Raw genomic sequence first — 14,278 nt, 5'->3', positions numbered from 1 at the left:
AAACCTAGGACTAGTGTGCAAAAGTAGGTTTTTCAGAAAATCCAAAATACCCGAAAATCTCGCCAGCGCGACCACCCAATCCGAGGCATGCATCTTGTTCGGCTCGAGCCAAGGATTCCGGTGATGTAAGACACTTGGGTCTGCGACCGACGGTCGAGGAGTTACGAGCCATTTCGTACTTTTGATCGCTGCAGCGCCACCTTGGGGCCGATCGGGGCGAGCCTTGGTGAGGTTGTAGTACCGGGCCGGTCCTACCATCCCTCAGAGTTTCAAGTCTCTACCACGGACGCTTTGGTCCGCCCGCTCACTTTTAAGGCGGAATGTTGATGATCCAAAATCCCAGGTTGCACTCCAGAGTGTCGTGCTGTGCACTCTGTTGTGATCCATTTTCGGTGTCAACCAATCTGAGCTGAGCTTGTTTGCCGGCGACCTTAGACCCTCTCGCCGCGGCCCAGGTGGGCGTGGCCTTTGCCGGCTCCCCCGCCTCGGCGTCGCTGCGTCATCGCTTCTCGGCCTTTTGGCTAAGATCAAGTGTAGTATCTGTTCTTATCAGTTTAATATCTGATACGTGCCCTACCCGGGCACCACATATTAAATTGATTTTTGGTCCTGGGAGATGGCATAGGGGCTTGCTCCGTCCACTCCACGCATCGACCCGGTATTGCAGTACTTCTGGGAACGGTGCACCCTCCTAAAGTGTTCAATGAAAGAAATGTAGTGGTCTTGTGTGGCAGAAGGTGATAATGGATTTAGTGTGAGTGGGTGTTGTAGGTGATCATGTGCTATACTAGCCTGGGTAGAATTGTGGTGTAAAAACAAGACGAAAAGGAACCCCTGTTCCTCTGTCAGTTTAACATCTGATCCGTCCACTATTCGGGGACGGCGCATTATGTACATTTATGGCTCATGGAGCCGGATGCGGAGCGTGCAAAAAAAAAAAAAAGCCCCTTTTTTGACTGGCAAACCGCTGGTGAGGATTGGGGAGAGGGGCAGGGTGCTTCTGACTGAAGGCCTGGGAATTCATACTTACCTGGCAGGGGAGACACCATGATCAGGAAGGTGGTTCACCCAGGGCGAGGCTCGGCCATTGCACTCTGGGTTGTGCTGACCCCTGCGAATTCCCCAAATGTGGGAATCTCGACTGCATAATTTATGGTAGTGGGGGACTGCGTTCGCGCTCTCCCCTGGACAACACTGGTTAAAAGGGCAGATTGTTAAAGCTCCACTTGAGGTTCTTTTGTTTTTTTTTTTTTCTCCACTTCTTCAATATCCAGAGGCAGTCCAGAGAGTTGAACTGCGGCGGTTGCTCGAGAGATACGAAACAGTCTAGGACCGGTCTGTGTGAGGAGGGTTTTCTTTTTTCTCCTCAATTCTTCAAATAGTCTCCAATATTTGACGGACGACTTAGTTCACAGCAGTTGTCCTGGAGGCAAAGTTGTTCGGAATGAGGAGTTCTATCATGTGGTATGAAAACATTGTGCACGTGTGAAACGTCACGTGATATACAGCCACCCATGTTGTGTTTTTTTCTGTTTACAGCGCCACCAAGTGGCCAGTCACCGCATTCCTCTTCACGTGACCACGGGCTGAGCCCGTACACAGGTGTACCGAGTTGGGTGCAATTGTCTCATTCCGTTGGAGAGTTATAGCCGTTTAAGTAAAGCCCGCCTCGCCCACCCCCAACGTTTTGGCGTACCGTCGCCAACGTGGATGGAAATTCCAACTGTTTCCCGATCCCTGTTGGCAGTCAGACTCCAGAGAATCTTTCTGCACCGGTTTGGGTCAGATCGGGCAAAAAACCTAGGACTAGTGTGCAAAAGTAGGTTTTTCAGAAAATCCAAAATACCCGAAAATCTCGCCAGCGCGACCACCCAATCCGAGGCATGCATCTTGTTCGGCTCGAGCCAAGGATTCCGGTGATGTAAGACACTTGGGTCTGCGACCGACGGTCGAGGAGTTACGAGCCATTTCGTACTTTTGATCGCTGCAGCGCCACCTTGGGGCCGATCGGGGCGAGCCTTGGTGAGGTTGTAGTACCGGGCCGGTCCTACCATCCCTCAGAGTTTCAAGTCTCTACCACGGACGCTTTGGTCCGCCCGCTCACTTTTAAGGCGGAATGTTGATGATCCAAAATCCCAGGTTGCACTCCAGAGTGTCGTGCTGTGCACTCTGTTGTGATCCATTTTCGGTGTCAACCAATCTGAGCTGAGCTTGTTTGCCGGCGACCTTAGACCCTCTCGCCGCGGCCCAGGTGGGCGTGGCCTTTGCCGGCTCCCCCGCCTCGGCGTCGCTGCGTCATCGCTTCTCGGCCTTTTGGCTAAGATCAAGTGTAGTATCTGTTCTTATCAGTTTAATATCTGATACGTGCCCTACCCGGGCACCACATATTAAATTGATTTTTGGTCCTGGGAGATGGCATAGGGGCTTGCTCCGTCCACTCCACGCATCGACCCGGTATTGCAGTACTTCTGGGAACGGTGCACCCTCCTAAAGTGTTCAATGAAAGAAATGTAGTGGTCTTGTGTGGCAGAAGGTGATAATGGATTTAGTGTGAGTGGGTGTTGTAGGTGATCATGTGCTATACTAGCCTGGGTAGAATTGTGGTGTAAAAACAAGACGAAAAGGAACCCCTGTTCCTCTGTCAGTTTAACATCTGATCCGTCCACTATTCGGGGACGGCGCATTATGTACATTTATGGCTCATGGAGCCGGATGCGGAGCGTGCAAAAAAAAAAAAAAGCCCCTTTTTTGACTGGCAAACCGCTGGTGAGGATTGGGGAGAGGGGCAGGGTGCTTCTGACTGAAGGCCTGGGAATTCATACTTACCTGGCAGGGGAGACACCATGATCAGGAAGGTGGTTCACCCAGGGCGAGGCTCGGCCATTGCACTCTGGGTTGTGCTGACCCCTGCGAATTCCCCAAATGTGGGAATCTCGACTGCATAATTTATGGTAGTGGGGGACTGCGTTCGCGCTCTCCCCTGGACAACACTGGTTAAAAGGGCAGATTGTTAAAGCTCCACTTGAGGTTCTTTTGTTTTTTTTTTTTTTCTCCACTTCTTCAATATCCAGAGGCAGTCCAGAGAGTTGAACTGCGGCGGTTGCTCGAGAGATACGAAACAGTCTAGGACCGGTCTGTGTGAGGAGGGTTTTCTTTTTTCTCCTCAATTCTTCAAATAGTCTCCAATATTTGACGGACGACTTAGTTCACAGCAGTTGTCCTGGAGGCAAAGTTGTTCGGAATGAGGAGTTCTATCATGTGCTATGAAAACATTGTGCACGTGTGAAACGTCACGTGATATACAGCCACCCATGTTGTGTTTTTTTCTGTTTACAGCGCCACCAAGTGGCCAGTCGCCGCATTCCTCTTCACGTGACCACGGGCTGAGCCCGTACACAGGTGTACCGAGTTGGGTGCAATTGTCTCATTCCGTTGGAGAGTTATAGCCGTTTAAGTAAAGCCCGCCTCGCCCACCCCCAACGTTTTGGCGTACCGTCGCCAACGTGGATGGAAATTCCAACTGTTTCCCGATCCCTGTTGGCAGTCAGACTCCAGAGAATCTTTCTGCACCGGTTTGGGTCAGATCGGGCAAAAAACCTAGGACTAGTGTGCAAAAGTAGGTTTTTCAGAAAATCCAAAATACCCGAAAATCTCGCCAGCGCGACCACCCAATCCGAGGCATGCATCTTGTTCGGCTCGAGCCAAGGATTCCGGTGATGTAAGACACTTGGGTCTGCGACCGACGGTCGAGGAGTTACGAGCCATTTCGTACTTTTGATCGCTGCAGCGCCACCTTGGGGCCGATCGGGGCGAGCCTTGGTGAGGTTGTAGTACCGGGCCGGTCCTACCATCCCTCAGAGTTTCAAGTCTCTACCACGGACGCTTTGGTCTGCCCGCTCACTTTTAAGGCGGAATGTTGATGATCCAAAATCCCAGGTTGCACTCCAGAGTGTCGTGCTGTGCACTCTGTTGTGATCCATTTTCGGTGTCAACCAATCTGAGCTGAGCTTGTTTGCCGGCGACCTTAGACCCTCTCGCCGCGGCCCAGGTGGGCGTGGCCTTTGCCGGCTCCCCCGCCTCGGCGTCGCTGCGTCATCGCTTCTCGGCCTTTTGGCTAAGATCAAGTGTAGTATCTGTTCTTATCAGTTTAATATCTGATACGTGCCCTACCCGGGCACCACATATTAAATTGATTTTTGGTCCTGGGAGATGGCATAGGGGCTTGCTCCGTCCACTCCACGCATCGACCCGGTATTGCAGTACTTCTGGGAACGGTGCACCCTCCTAAAGTGTTCAATGAAAGAAATGTAGTGGTCTTGTGTGGCAGAAGGTGATAATGGATTTAGTGTGAGTGGGTGTTGTAGGTGATCATGTGCTATACTAGCCTGGGTAGAATTGTGGTGTAAAAACAAGACGAAAAGGAACCCCTGTTCCTCTGTCAGTTTAACATCTGATCCGTCCACTATTCGGGGACGGCGCATTATGTACATTTATGGCTCATGGAGCCGGATGCGGAGCGTGCAAAAAAAAAAAAAAGCCCCTTTTTTGACTGGCAAACCGCTGGTGAGGATTGGGGAGAGGGGCAGGGTGCTTCTGACTGAAGGCCTGGGAATTCATACTTACCTGGCAGGGGAGACACCATGATCAGGAAGGTGGTTCACCCAGGGCGAGGCTCGGCCATTGCACTCTGGGTTGTGCTGACCCCTGCGAATTCCCCAAATGTGGGAATCTCGACTGCATAATTTATGGTAGTGGGGGACTGCGTTCGCGCTCTCCCCTGGACAACACTGGTTAAAAGGGCAGATTGTTAAAGCTCCACTTGAGGTTCTTTTGTTTTTTTTTTTTTCTCCACTTCTTCAATATCCAGAGGCAGTCCAGAGAGTTGAACTGCGGCGGTTGCTCGAGAGATACGAAACAGTCTAGGACCGGTCTGTGTGAGGAGGGTTTTCTTTTTTCTCCTCAATTCTTCAAATAGTCTCCAATATTTGACGGACGACTTAGTTCACAGCAGTTGTCCTGGAGGCAAAGTTGTTCGGAATGAGGAGTTCTATCATGTGCTATGAAAACATTGTGCACGTGTGAAACGTCACGTGATATACAGCCACCCATGTTGTGTTTTTTTCTGTTTACAGCGCCACCAAGTGGCCAGTCGCCGCATTCCTCTTCACGTGACCACGGGCTGAGCCCGTACACAGGTGTACCGAGTTGGGTGCAATTGTCTCATTCCGTTGGAGAGTTATAGCCGTTTAAGTAAAGCCCGCCTCGCCCACCCCCAACGTTTTGGCGTACCGTCGCCAACGTGGATGGAAATTCCAACTGTTTCCCGATCCCTGTTGGCAGTCAGACTCCAGAGAATCTTTCTGCACCGGTTTGGGTCAGATCGGGCAAAAAACCTAGGACTAGTGTGCAAAAGTAGGTTTTTCAGAAAATCCAAAATACCCGAAAATCTCGCCAGCGCGACCACCCAATCCGAGGCATGCATCTTGTTCGGCTCGAGCCAAGGATTCCGGTGATGTAAGACACTTGGGTCTGCGACCGACGGTCGAGGAGTTACGAGCCATTTCGTACTTTTGATCGCTGCAGCGCCACCTTGGGGCCGATCGGGGCGAGCCTTGGTGAGGTTGTAGTACCGGGCCGGTCCTACCATCCCTCAGAGTTTCAAGTCTCTACCACGGACGCTTTGGTCCGCCCGCTCACTTTTAAGGCGGAATGTTGATGATCCAAAATCCCAGGTTGCACTCCAGAGTGTCGTGCTGTGCACTCTGTTGTGATCCATTTTCGGTGTCAACCAATCTGAGCTGAGCTTGTTTGCCGGCGACCTTAGACCCTCTCGCCGCGGCCCAGGTGGGCGTGGCCTTTGCCGGCTCCCCCGCCTCGGCGTCGCTGCGTCATCGCTTCTCGGCCTTTTGGCTAAGATCAAGTGTAGTATCTGTTCTTATCAGTTTAATATCTGATACGTGCCCTACCCGGGCACCACATATTAAATTGATTTTTGGTCCTGGGAGATGGCATAGGGGCTTGCTCCGTCCACTCCACGCATCGACCCGGTATTGCAGTACTTCTGGGAACGGTGCACCCTCCTAAAGTGTTCAATGAAAGAAATGTAGTGGTCTTGTGTGGCAGAAGGTGATAATGGATTTAGTGTGAGTGGGTGTTGTAGGTGATCATGTGCTATACTAGCCTGGGTAGAATTGTGGTGTAAAAACAAGACGAAAAGGAACCCCTGTTCCTCTGTCAGTTTAACATCTGATCCGTCCACTATTCGGGGACGGCGCATTATGTACATTTATGGCTCATGGAGCCGGATGCGGAGCGTGCAAAAAAAAAAAAAAGCCCCTTTTTTGACTGGCAAACCGCTGGTGAGGATTGGGGAGAGGGGCAGGGTGCTTCTGACTGAAGGCCTGGGAATTCATACTTACCTGGCAGGGGAGACACCATGATCAGGAAGGTGGTTCACCCAGGGCGAGGCTCGGCCATTGCACTCTGGGTTGTGCTGACCCCTGCGAATTCCCCAAATGTGGGAATCTCGACTGCATAATTTATGGTAGTGGGGGACTGCGTTCGCGCTCTCCCCTGGACAACACTGGTTAAAAGGGCAGATTGTTAAAGCTCCACTTGAGGTTCTTTTGTTTTTTTTTTTTTCTCCACTTCTTCAATATCCAGAGGCAGTCCAGAGAGTTGAACTGCGGCGGTTGCTCGAGAGATACGAAACAGTCTAGGACCGGTCTGTGTGAGGAGGGTTTTCTTTTTTCTCCTCAATTCTTCAAATAGTCTCCAATATTTGACGGACGACTTAGTTCACAGCAGTTGTCCTGGAGGCAAAGTTGTTCGGAATGAGGAGTTCTATCATGTGCTATGAAAACATTGTGCACGTGTGAAACGTCACGTGATATACAGCCACCCATGTTGTGTTTTTTTCTGTTTACAGCGCCACCAAGTGGCCAGTCGCCGCATTCCTCTTCACGTGACCACGGGCTGAGCCCGTACACAGGTGTACCGAGTTGGGTGCAATTGTCTCATTCCGTTGGAGAGTTATAGCCGTTTAAGTAAAGCCCGCCTCGCCCACCCCCAACGTTTTGGCGTACCGTCGCCAACGTGGATGGAAATTCCAACTGTTTCCCGATCCCTGTTGGCAGTCAGACTCCAGAGAATCTTTCTGCACCGGTTTGGGTCAGATCGGGCAAAAAACCTAGGACTAGTGTGCAAAAGTAGGTTTTTCAGAAAATCCAAAATACCCGAAAATCTCGCCAGCGCGACCACCCAATCCGAGGCATGCATCTTGTTCGGCTCGAGCCAAGGATTCCGGTGATGTAAGACACTTGGGTCTGCGACCGACGGTCGAGGAGTTACGAGCCATTTCGTACTTTTGATCGCTGCAGCGCCACCTTGGGGCCGATCGGGGCGAGCCTTGGTGAGGTTGTAGTACCGGGCCGGTCCTACCATCCCTCAGAGTTTCAAGTCTCTACCACGGACGCTTTGGTCTGCCCGCTCACTTTTAAGGCGGAATGTTGATGATCCAAAATCCCAGGTTGCACTCCAGAGTGTCGTGCTGTGCACTCTGTTGTGATCCATTTTCGGTGTCAACCAATCTGAGCTGAGCTTGTTTGCCGGCGACCTTAGACCCTCTCGCCGCGGCCCAGGTGGGCGTGGCCTTTGCCGGCTCCCCCGCCTCGGCGTCGCTGCGTCATCGCTTCTCGGCCTTTTGGCTAAGATCAAGTGTAGTATCTGTTCTTATCAGTTTAATATCTGATACGTGCCCTACCCGGGCACCACATATTAAATTGATTTTTGGTCCTGGGAGATGGCATAGGGGCTTGCTCCGTCCACTCCACGCATCGACCCGGTATTGCAGTACTTCTGGGAACGGTGCACCCTCCTAAAGTGTTCAATGAAAGAAATGTAGTGGTCTTGTGTGGCAGAAGGTGATAATGGAGCTAGTGTGAGTGGGTGTTGTAGGTGATCATGTGCTATACTAGCCTGGGTAGAATTGTGGTGTAAAAACAAGACAAAAAGGAACCCCTGTTCCTCTGTCAGTTTAACATCTGATCCGTCCACTATTCGGGGACGGCGCATTATGTACATTTATGGCTCATGGAGCCGGATGCGGAGCGTGCAAAAAAAAAAAAAAAAAAAAAAGCCCCTTTTTTGACTGGCAAACCGCTGGTGAGGATTGGGGAGAGGGGCAGGGTGCTTCTGACTGAAGGCCTGGGAATTCATACTTACCTGGCAGGGGAGACACCATGATCAGGAAGGTGGTTCACCCAGGGCGAGGCTCGGCCATTGCACTCTGGGTTGTGCTGACCCCTGCGAATTCCCCAAATGTGGGAATCTCGACTGCATAATTTATGGTAGTGGGGGACTGCGTTCGCGCTCTCCCCTGGACAACACTGGTTAAAAGGGCAGATTGTTAAAGCTCCACTTGAGGTTCTTTTGTTTTTTTTTTTTTCTCCACTTCTTCAATATCCAGAGGCAGTCCAGAGAGTTGAACTGCGGCGGTTGCTCGAGAGATACGAAACAGTCTAGGACCGGTCTGTGTGAGGAGGGTTTTCTTTTTTCTCCTCAATTCTTCAAATAGTCTCCAATATTTGACGGACGACTTAGTTCACAGCAGTTGTCCTGGAGGCAAAGTTGTTCGGAATGAGGAGTTCTATCATGTGGTATGAAAACATTGTGCACGTGTGAAACGTCACGTGATATACAGCCACCCATGTTGTGTTTTTTTCTGTTTACAGCGCCACCAAGTGGCCAGTCGCCGCATTCCTCTTCACGTGACCACGGGCTGAGCCCGTACACAGGTGTACCGAGTTGGGTGCAATTGTCTCATTCCGTTGGAGAGTTATAGCCGTTTAAGTAAAGCCCGCCTCGCCCACCCCCAACGTTTTGGCGTACCGTCGCCAACGTGGATGGAAATTCCAACTGTTTCCCGATCCCTGTTGGCAGTCAGACTCCAGAGAATCTTTCTGCACCGGTTTGGGTCAGATCGGGCAAAAAACCTAGGACTAGTGTGCAAAAGTAGGTTTTTCAGAAAATCCAAAATACCCGAAAATCTCGCCAGCGCGACCACCCAATCCGAGGCATGCATCTTGTTCGGCTCGAGCCAAGGATTCCGGTGATGTAAGACACTTGGGTCTGCGACCGACGGTCGAGGAGTTACGAGCCATTTCGTACTTTTGATCGCTGCAGCGCCACCTTGGGGCCGATCGGGGCGAGCCTTGGTGAGGTTGTAGTACCGGGCCGGTCCTACCATCCCTCAGAGTTTCAAGTCTCTACCACGGACGCTTTGGTCTGCCCGCTCACTTTTAAGGCGGAATGTTGATGATCCAAAATCCCAGGTTGCACTCCAGAGTGTCGTGCTGTGCACTCTGTTGTGATCCATTTTCGGTGTCAACCAATCTGAGCTGAGCTTGTTTGCCGGCGACCTTAGACCCTCTCGCCGCGGCCCAGGTGGGCGTGGCCTTTGCCGGCTCCCCCGCCTCGGCGTCGCTGCGTCATCGCTTCTCGGCCTTTTGGCTAAGATCAAGTGTAGTATCTGTTCTTATCAGTTTAATATCTGATACGTGCCCTACCCGGGCACCACATATTAAATTGATTTTTGGTCCTGGGAGATGGCATAGGGGCTTGCTCCGTCCACTCCACGCATCGACCCGGTATTGCAGTACTTCTGGGAACGATGCACCCTCCTAAAGTGTTCAATGAAAGAAATGTAGTGGTCTTGTGTGGCAGAAGGTGATAATGGAGCTAGTGTGAGTGGGTGTTGTAGGTGATCATGTGCTATACTAGCCTGGGTAGAATTGTGGTGTAAAAACAAGACAAAAAGGAACCCCTGTTCCTCTGTCAGTTTAACATCTGATCCGTCCACTATTCGGGGACGGCGCATTATGTACATTTATGGCTCATGGAGCCGGATGCGGAGCGTGCAAAAAAAAAAAAAAAAAAAAAAAGCCCCTTTTTTGACTGGCAAACCGCTGGTGAGGATTGGGGAGAGGGGCAGGGTGCTTCTGACTGAAGGCCTGGGAATTCATACTTACCTGGCAGGGGAGACACCATGATCAGGAAGGTGGTTCACCCAGGGCGAGGCTCGGCCATTGCACTCTGGGTTGTGCTGACCCCTGCGAATTCCCCAAATGTGGGAATCTCGACTGCATAATTTATGGTAGTGGGGGACTGCGTTCGCGCTCTCCCCTGGACAACACTGGTTAAAAGGGCAGATTGTTAAAGCTCCACTTGAGGTTCTTTTGTTTTTTGTTTTTTTTCTCCACTTCTTCAATATCCAGAGGCAGTCCAGAGAGTTGAACTGCGGCGGTTGCTCGAGAGATACGAAACAGTCTAGGACCGGTCTGTGTGAGGAGGGTTTTCTTTTTTCTCCTCAATTCTTCAAATAGTCTCCAATATTTGACGGACGACTTAGTTCACAGCAGTTGTCCTGGAGGCAAAGTTGTTCGGAATGAGGAGTTCTATCATGTGCTATGAAAACATTGTGCACGTGTGAAACGTCACGTGATATACAGCCACCCATGTTGTGTTTTTTTCTGTTTACAGCGCCACCAAGTGGCCAGTCGCCGCATTCCTCTTCACGTGACCACGGGCTGAGCCCGTACACAGGTGTACCGAGTTGGGTGCAATCGTCTCATTCCGTTGGAGAGTTATAGCCGTTTAAGTAAAGCCCGCCTCGCCCACCCCCAACGTTTTGGCGTACCGTCGCCAACGTGGATGGAAATTCCAACTGTTTCCCGATCCCTGTTGGCAGTCGGACTCCAGAGAATCTTTCTGCACCGGTTTGGGTCAGATCGGGCAAAAAACCTAGGACTAGTGTGCAAAAGTAGGTTTTTCAGAAAATCCAAAATACCCGAAAATCTCGCCAGCGCGGCCACCCAATCCGAGGCATGCATCTTGTTCGGCTCGAGCCAAGGATTCCGGTGATGTAAGACACTTGGGTCTGCGACCGACGGTCGAGGAGTTACGAGCCATTTCGTACTTTTGATCGCTGCAGCGCCACCTTGGGGCCGATCGGGGCGAGCCTTGGTGAGGTTGTAGTACCGGGCCGGTCCTACCATCCCTCAGAGTTTCAAGTCTCTACCACGGACGCTTTGGTCCGCCCGCTCACTTTTAAGGCGGAATGTTGATGATCCAAAATCCCAGGTTGCACTCCAGAGTGTCGTGCTGTGCACTCTGTTGTGATCCATTTTCGGTGTCAACCAATCTGAGCTGAGCTTGTTTGCCGGCGACCTTAGACCCTCTCGCCGCGGCCCAGGTGGGCGTGGCCTTTGCCGGCTCCCCCGCCTCGGCGTCGCTGCGTCATCGCTTCTCGGCCTTTTGGCTAAGATCAAGTGGTCTGGTCGGACGTCTGAGACAGCGATCGCCTCTTGTTGGACTTGGTCTCGTGTGTTGCTTGTCACACGGGACATACACCCTTCAGGAGGTACATTGACAAGCGGCTTTTAATTGACGACTCGTTCTACGAGGAATCTTCTGGTTTTAAGGTAAGCAGGTTTTAATTTATTTATTGTATATTTATTGTTGGATTTTAGCCGCAGCAGGCTAGTGGTGCCTCCAACATGTCGGCTGCTCGTGCCGGCATGAGGAGGCACCACAGCGTGCGTTTTAAATTTAAGACAAAGGAGGATGGCACTCTCCAGGCGATGTCCAGGTTGGACTTTTCCAGGAAGTGCATCCAACAGACTCTCGGTTTTAAGGCTATTGATATTAACTGCTTGTTGACTCTGCCCCTGAATCATGGCTTCGACGTTAGTTTTGCTTCTGCTTCCTTGCTAAGTACTTTTTGGGCTCGGTATGAATTGTGTAAAGCCAATTTCTCCATGTTCACTGTGGAAAAACTGACTGATAATTCGCTGAAAGTGGTGATTGTCAGGATGTTTAATGAAACAGTTAGTGGAGAAGACATTGCTGTATGGTTGGCAAGATATTGCTCTATTCGTGGTCAACCAGTCAAGGTTTTAGATGAAGACGGTATCTGGAGCTGTGCGTGGAGAGTGCCCATTAAACAATGGGCAGATCCCAACAGCTACCATGGCCTGAGTCAAATTCCTTCTATGATTGTGTTGGGAGAGAATAGAGGTTACATCCATTATCAAGGGATGCCCAAGCTATGCCGCAAGTGTGGCCAACTTGGGCATCTCGCCGAGGCGTGCCAAGAAGTAGTGTGTAGGAAGTGCAGAGAAATTGGACACACTTTTGAAGAGTGCAAAAATGGCAGAAAGTGCAACCTCTGTGGAGAATCATCCCATCTCTACAGAGACTGCCCCCAAAGTTTTGCCAACAAGCTAAAAAACAACAAAATGGCCGCCCCACCCAAAGAGCAAACGATAAAGGAGGCGGGCCCTGAGGTTTTGGCGGGAAATTCAAATCCTCAGCCAGCCTCAGGGATTGGACTGGAAGAAGGAAGTGGGGCGGCCACAGGGGCGGAGTCAACTCGAACAGCTGGTCAGGGGGAGGAAGCCAATCCTCAAAATGATAATGGTAAAGAAGAGGTGGACGACAAAGAGGAGGAAACGGCTTCCTCCCTTGTCACCGTGTCTGAGGCTAGTGGGTCAACTAGTGGGAGTGAGACAGATTCTTCTCTTCCCAATGCTCAAGTGCAGAAAAGAACTGCGAGATCTCCTCTGGTCCAAACAGAGGAGAAAAAGCTGCGGGTAGCGCATCGGCTAGATAGTTCCCCCATGGAAGATCTAGACCGTGTGTGGCCCACAGACTCTCCTAATGAAGTATCTTTTCTGCATTTTAAGCTAAGAACATCGACGCCAAAGGCTTCACAAGAGGTTCTCTCTGTGAGCCCTGAGACGTCAAGCACTTTCCTCCCTGATCCCAGGCTTTCTGGGGAAAAGGGACGGCAAGTGCAACAAGAAATAACCTGATTTTAATTAAATCTCTGTAGTCCTTTTGTTGCTTTTAAATGTCTCATACCCTTTTAACCATACTGCTCATGGCTCTCACTATCTCCACCATCAATGTGAGAAGTGTGAGGAGCAATATACGAGCACAGAGTGTCCTATCCTTTTTAAAAACTTTTAAGTCAGATGTGTTTTTATTACAAGAATGTGGCCTGCCTTTTTTATCCAATTACAGAAAGTGGGAGGAGATTTGGACCCCAGGAGTTTCCGTTTGGAGTGGGTCCAATTTTAATAAAAATGACGGTGTCGCCATTTTAATACAAAACCCTAATATCTTGGTGAAGGGCAGCACTGTGGTGAGGGACGGGCGGGCAATTTTAGCTAATCTGACTTTTTTAGGTAAGGATTTTAACATTTTAAATGTGTATGGTTTTACAGACAAAAACAATAGGTATGAGCTTTTAGAAGACCTGCGGCCCCACATGTTAGGTAGGGCTCCCCTAGTGGTAGCAGGGGATTTTAATTGCGTTTTAACCAAGAAAGACAGGAAGAGGACAGAGGATTTTAAAGTTGACAAAACGTCGGTTTTATTGCAGGATTTAGTTAGAGATTTTAAATTAGTGGACTGTTTTAAAGCAATGCATCAGAGAGAGGAGGGCTTCACCTGGTTCAGTGGTGACGGCACCAGAGCCTCTCGCATTGACTACGTTTTTACACGGGACTGCCTGCCAACCGATGCAACATTAACCCCCCTCTTTTTTTCAGATCACACAATGCTGTCATGCACCCTTTCACTCCCCACTGGTGTGACTGCAGGGGGAGGGCTGTGGAAGCTGAACTGCTCCCTTTTGGAAGATAAAGATGTAGTCAGTGAGTACAGGGAGCAGTTCAGCCAATGGCAGACCCTCCAAGACTTCTACGACTCACGTGCACAGTGGTGGGAGATGGTAAAAGAACGGACGAGACAGTTTTTTAGAAAGATAGGAAAAATCAAAAAGAATAGATTAAATCGACGCATGATGGGGCTGCAAAAACGACTACAGAGATACTTTAACCTTTTAAACGATGGGATTGATTTTAGTGAAGAAATCAAAGAAATAAAGCAAGAAATGTCAGTTTTATCCGAAATTCAAAGCAAAGGTGTCATTTTAAGGAGCAGGGAGAAGGAGATTGAGGAAGGTGAAAGGTGCACGAGGTATTTCTTTAAAAAAATTATTTCACGGGGTGGGGCAATCACAGCTTTGAAAAGTGGAGGGAGGGAGGTTTACACCACAAAAGAAATTTTAAAGGAAACTGAAGTATTTTATGAAAACCTATACAGCACCAAAGAAGTCCACAATGACACATTACAGGAGGTTTTAGAGTTTTTAGAAAAGAAAGTCGAAGGCGAAGGTACAATTTTATCTCAAGATTTCAACATTTTAGAAATT

The 14,278-nt window shown here is 50.1% G+C and overlaps 12 non-coding genes across 12 annotated transcripts; all 12 read left to right on the top strand.

Annotated features, from left to right (window-relative positions):
* The first annotated feature begins 501 nt into the window (after positions 1-501).
* LOC148995928 (U2 spliceosomal RNA) lies at positions 502-692 on the top strand. Its single transcript, XR_016148643.1, has one exon. It is a non-coding gene; the product is annotated as a U2 spliceosomal RNA (small nuclear RNA).
* A 330-nt stretch (positions 693-1,022) lies between these two features.
* LOC148995927 (U1 spliceosomal RNA) lies at positions 1,023-1,187 on the top strand. The gene has a single exon (XR_016148449.1). It is a non-coding gene; the product is annotated as a U1 spliceosomal RNA (small nuclear RNA).
* A 1,110-nt stretch (positions 1,188-2,297) lies between these two features.
* On the top strand, positions 2,298-2,488 carry LOC148995926 (U2 spliceosomal RNA). Its single transcript, XR_016148642.1, has one exon. It is a non-coding gene; the product is annotated as a U2 spliceosomal RNA (small nuclear RNA).
* Positions 2,489-2,818: 330 nt separating this feature from the next.
* On the top strand, positions 2,819-2,983 carry LOC148995925 (U1 spliceosomal RNA). The gene has a single exon (XR_016148287.1). It is a non-coding gene; the product is annotated as a U1 spliceosomal RNA (small nuclear RNA).
* Positions 2,984-4,094: 1,111 nt separating this feature from the next.
* Positions 4,095-4,285, top strand: LOC148995924 (U2 spliceosomal RNA). Its single transcript, XR_016148640.1, has one exon. It is a non-coding gene; the product is annotated as a U2 spliceosomal RNA (small nuclear RNA).
* Positions 4,286-4,615: 330 nt separating this feature from the next.
* LOC148995923 (U1 spliceosomal RNA) lies at positions 4,616-4,780 on the top strand. Its single transcript, XR_016148132.1, has one exon. It is a non-coding gene; the product is annotated as a U1 spliceosomal RNA (small nuclear RNA).
* Positions 4,781-5,890: 1,110 nt separating this feature from the next.
* On the top strand, positions 5,891-6,081 carry LOC148995922 (U2 spliceosomal RNA). The gene has a single exon (XR_016148637.1). It is a non-coding gene; the product is annotated as a U2 spliceosomal RNA (small nuclear RNA).
* A 330-nt stretch (positions 6,082-6,411) lies between these two features.
* LOC148995921 (U1 spliceosomal RNA) lies at positions 6,412-6,576 on the top strand. The gene has a single exon (XR_016147951.1). It is a non-coding gene; the product is annotated as a U1 spliceosomal RNA (small nuclear RNA).
* Positions 6,577-7,686: 1,110 nt separating this feature from the next.
* On the top strand, positions 7,687-7,877 carry LOC148995920 (U2 spliceosomal RNA). Its single transcript, XR_016148636.1, has one exon. It is a non-coding gene; the product is annotated as a U2 spliceosomal RNA (small nuclear RNA).
* A 338-nt stretch (positions 7,878-8,215) lies between these two features.
* Positions 8,216-8,380, top strand: LOC148995919 (U1 spliceosomal RNA). Its single transcript, XR_016147807.1, has one exon. It is a non-coding gene; the product is annotated as a U1 spliceosomal RNA (small nuclear RNA).
* Positions 8,381-9,490: 1,110 nt separating this feature from the next.
* On the top strand, positions 9,491-9,681 carry LOC148995918 (U2 spliceosomal RNA). Its single transcript, XR_016149335.1, has one exon. It is a non-coding gene; the product is annotated as a U2 spliceosomal RNA (small nuclear RNA).
* Positions 9,682-10,020: 339 nt separating this feature from the next.
* LOC148995917 (U1 spliceosomal RNA) lies at positions 10,021-10,185 on the top strand. Its single transcript, XR_016147622.1, has one exon. It is a non-coding gene; the product is annotated as a U1 spliceosomal RNA (small nuclear RNA).
* The last annotated feature ends 4,093 nt before the right edge of the window (positions 10,186-14,278 follow it).

This window comes from Pimephales promelas, chromosome 2 (assembly GCF_988280905.1).
Source record: "Pimephales promelas chromosome 2, fPimPro1.hap1.1, whole genome shotgun sequence".
Lineage (NCBI taxonomy): Eukaryota > Metazoa > Chordata > Actinopteri > Cypriniformes > Leuciscidae > Pimephales > Pimephales promelas.
This window is presented reverse-complemented; position numbering and strand designations above follow the sequence as displayed.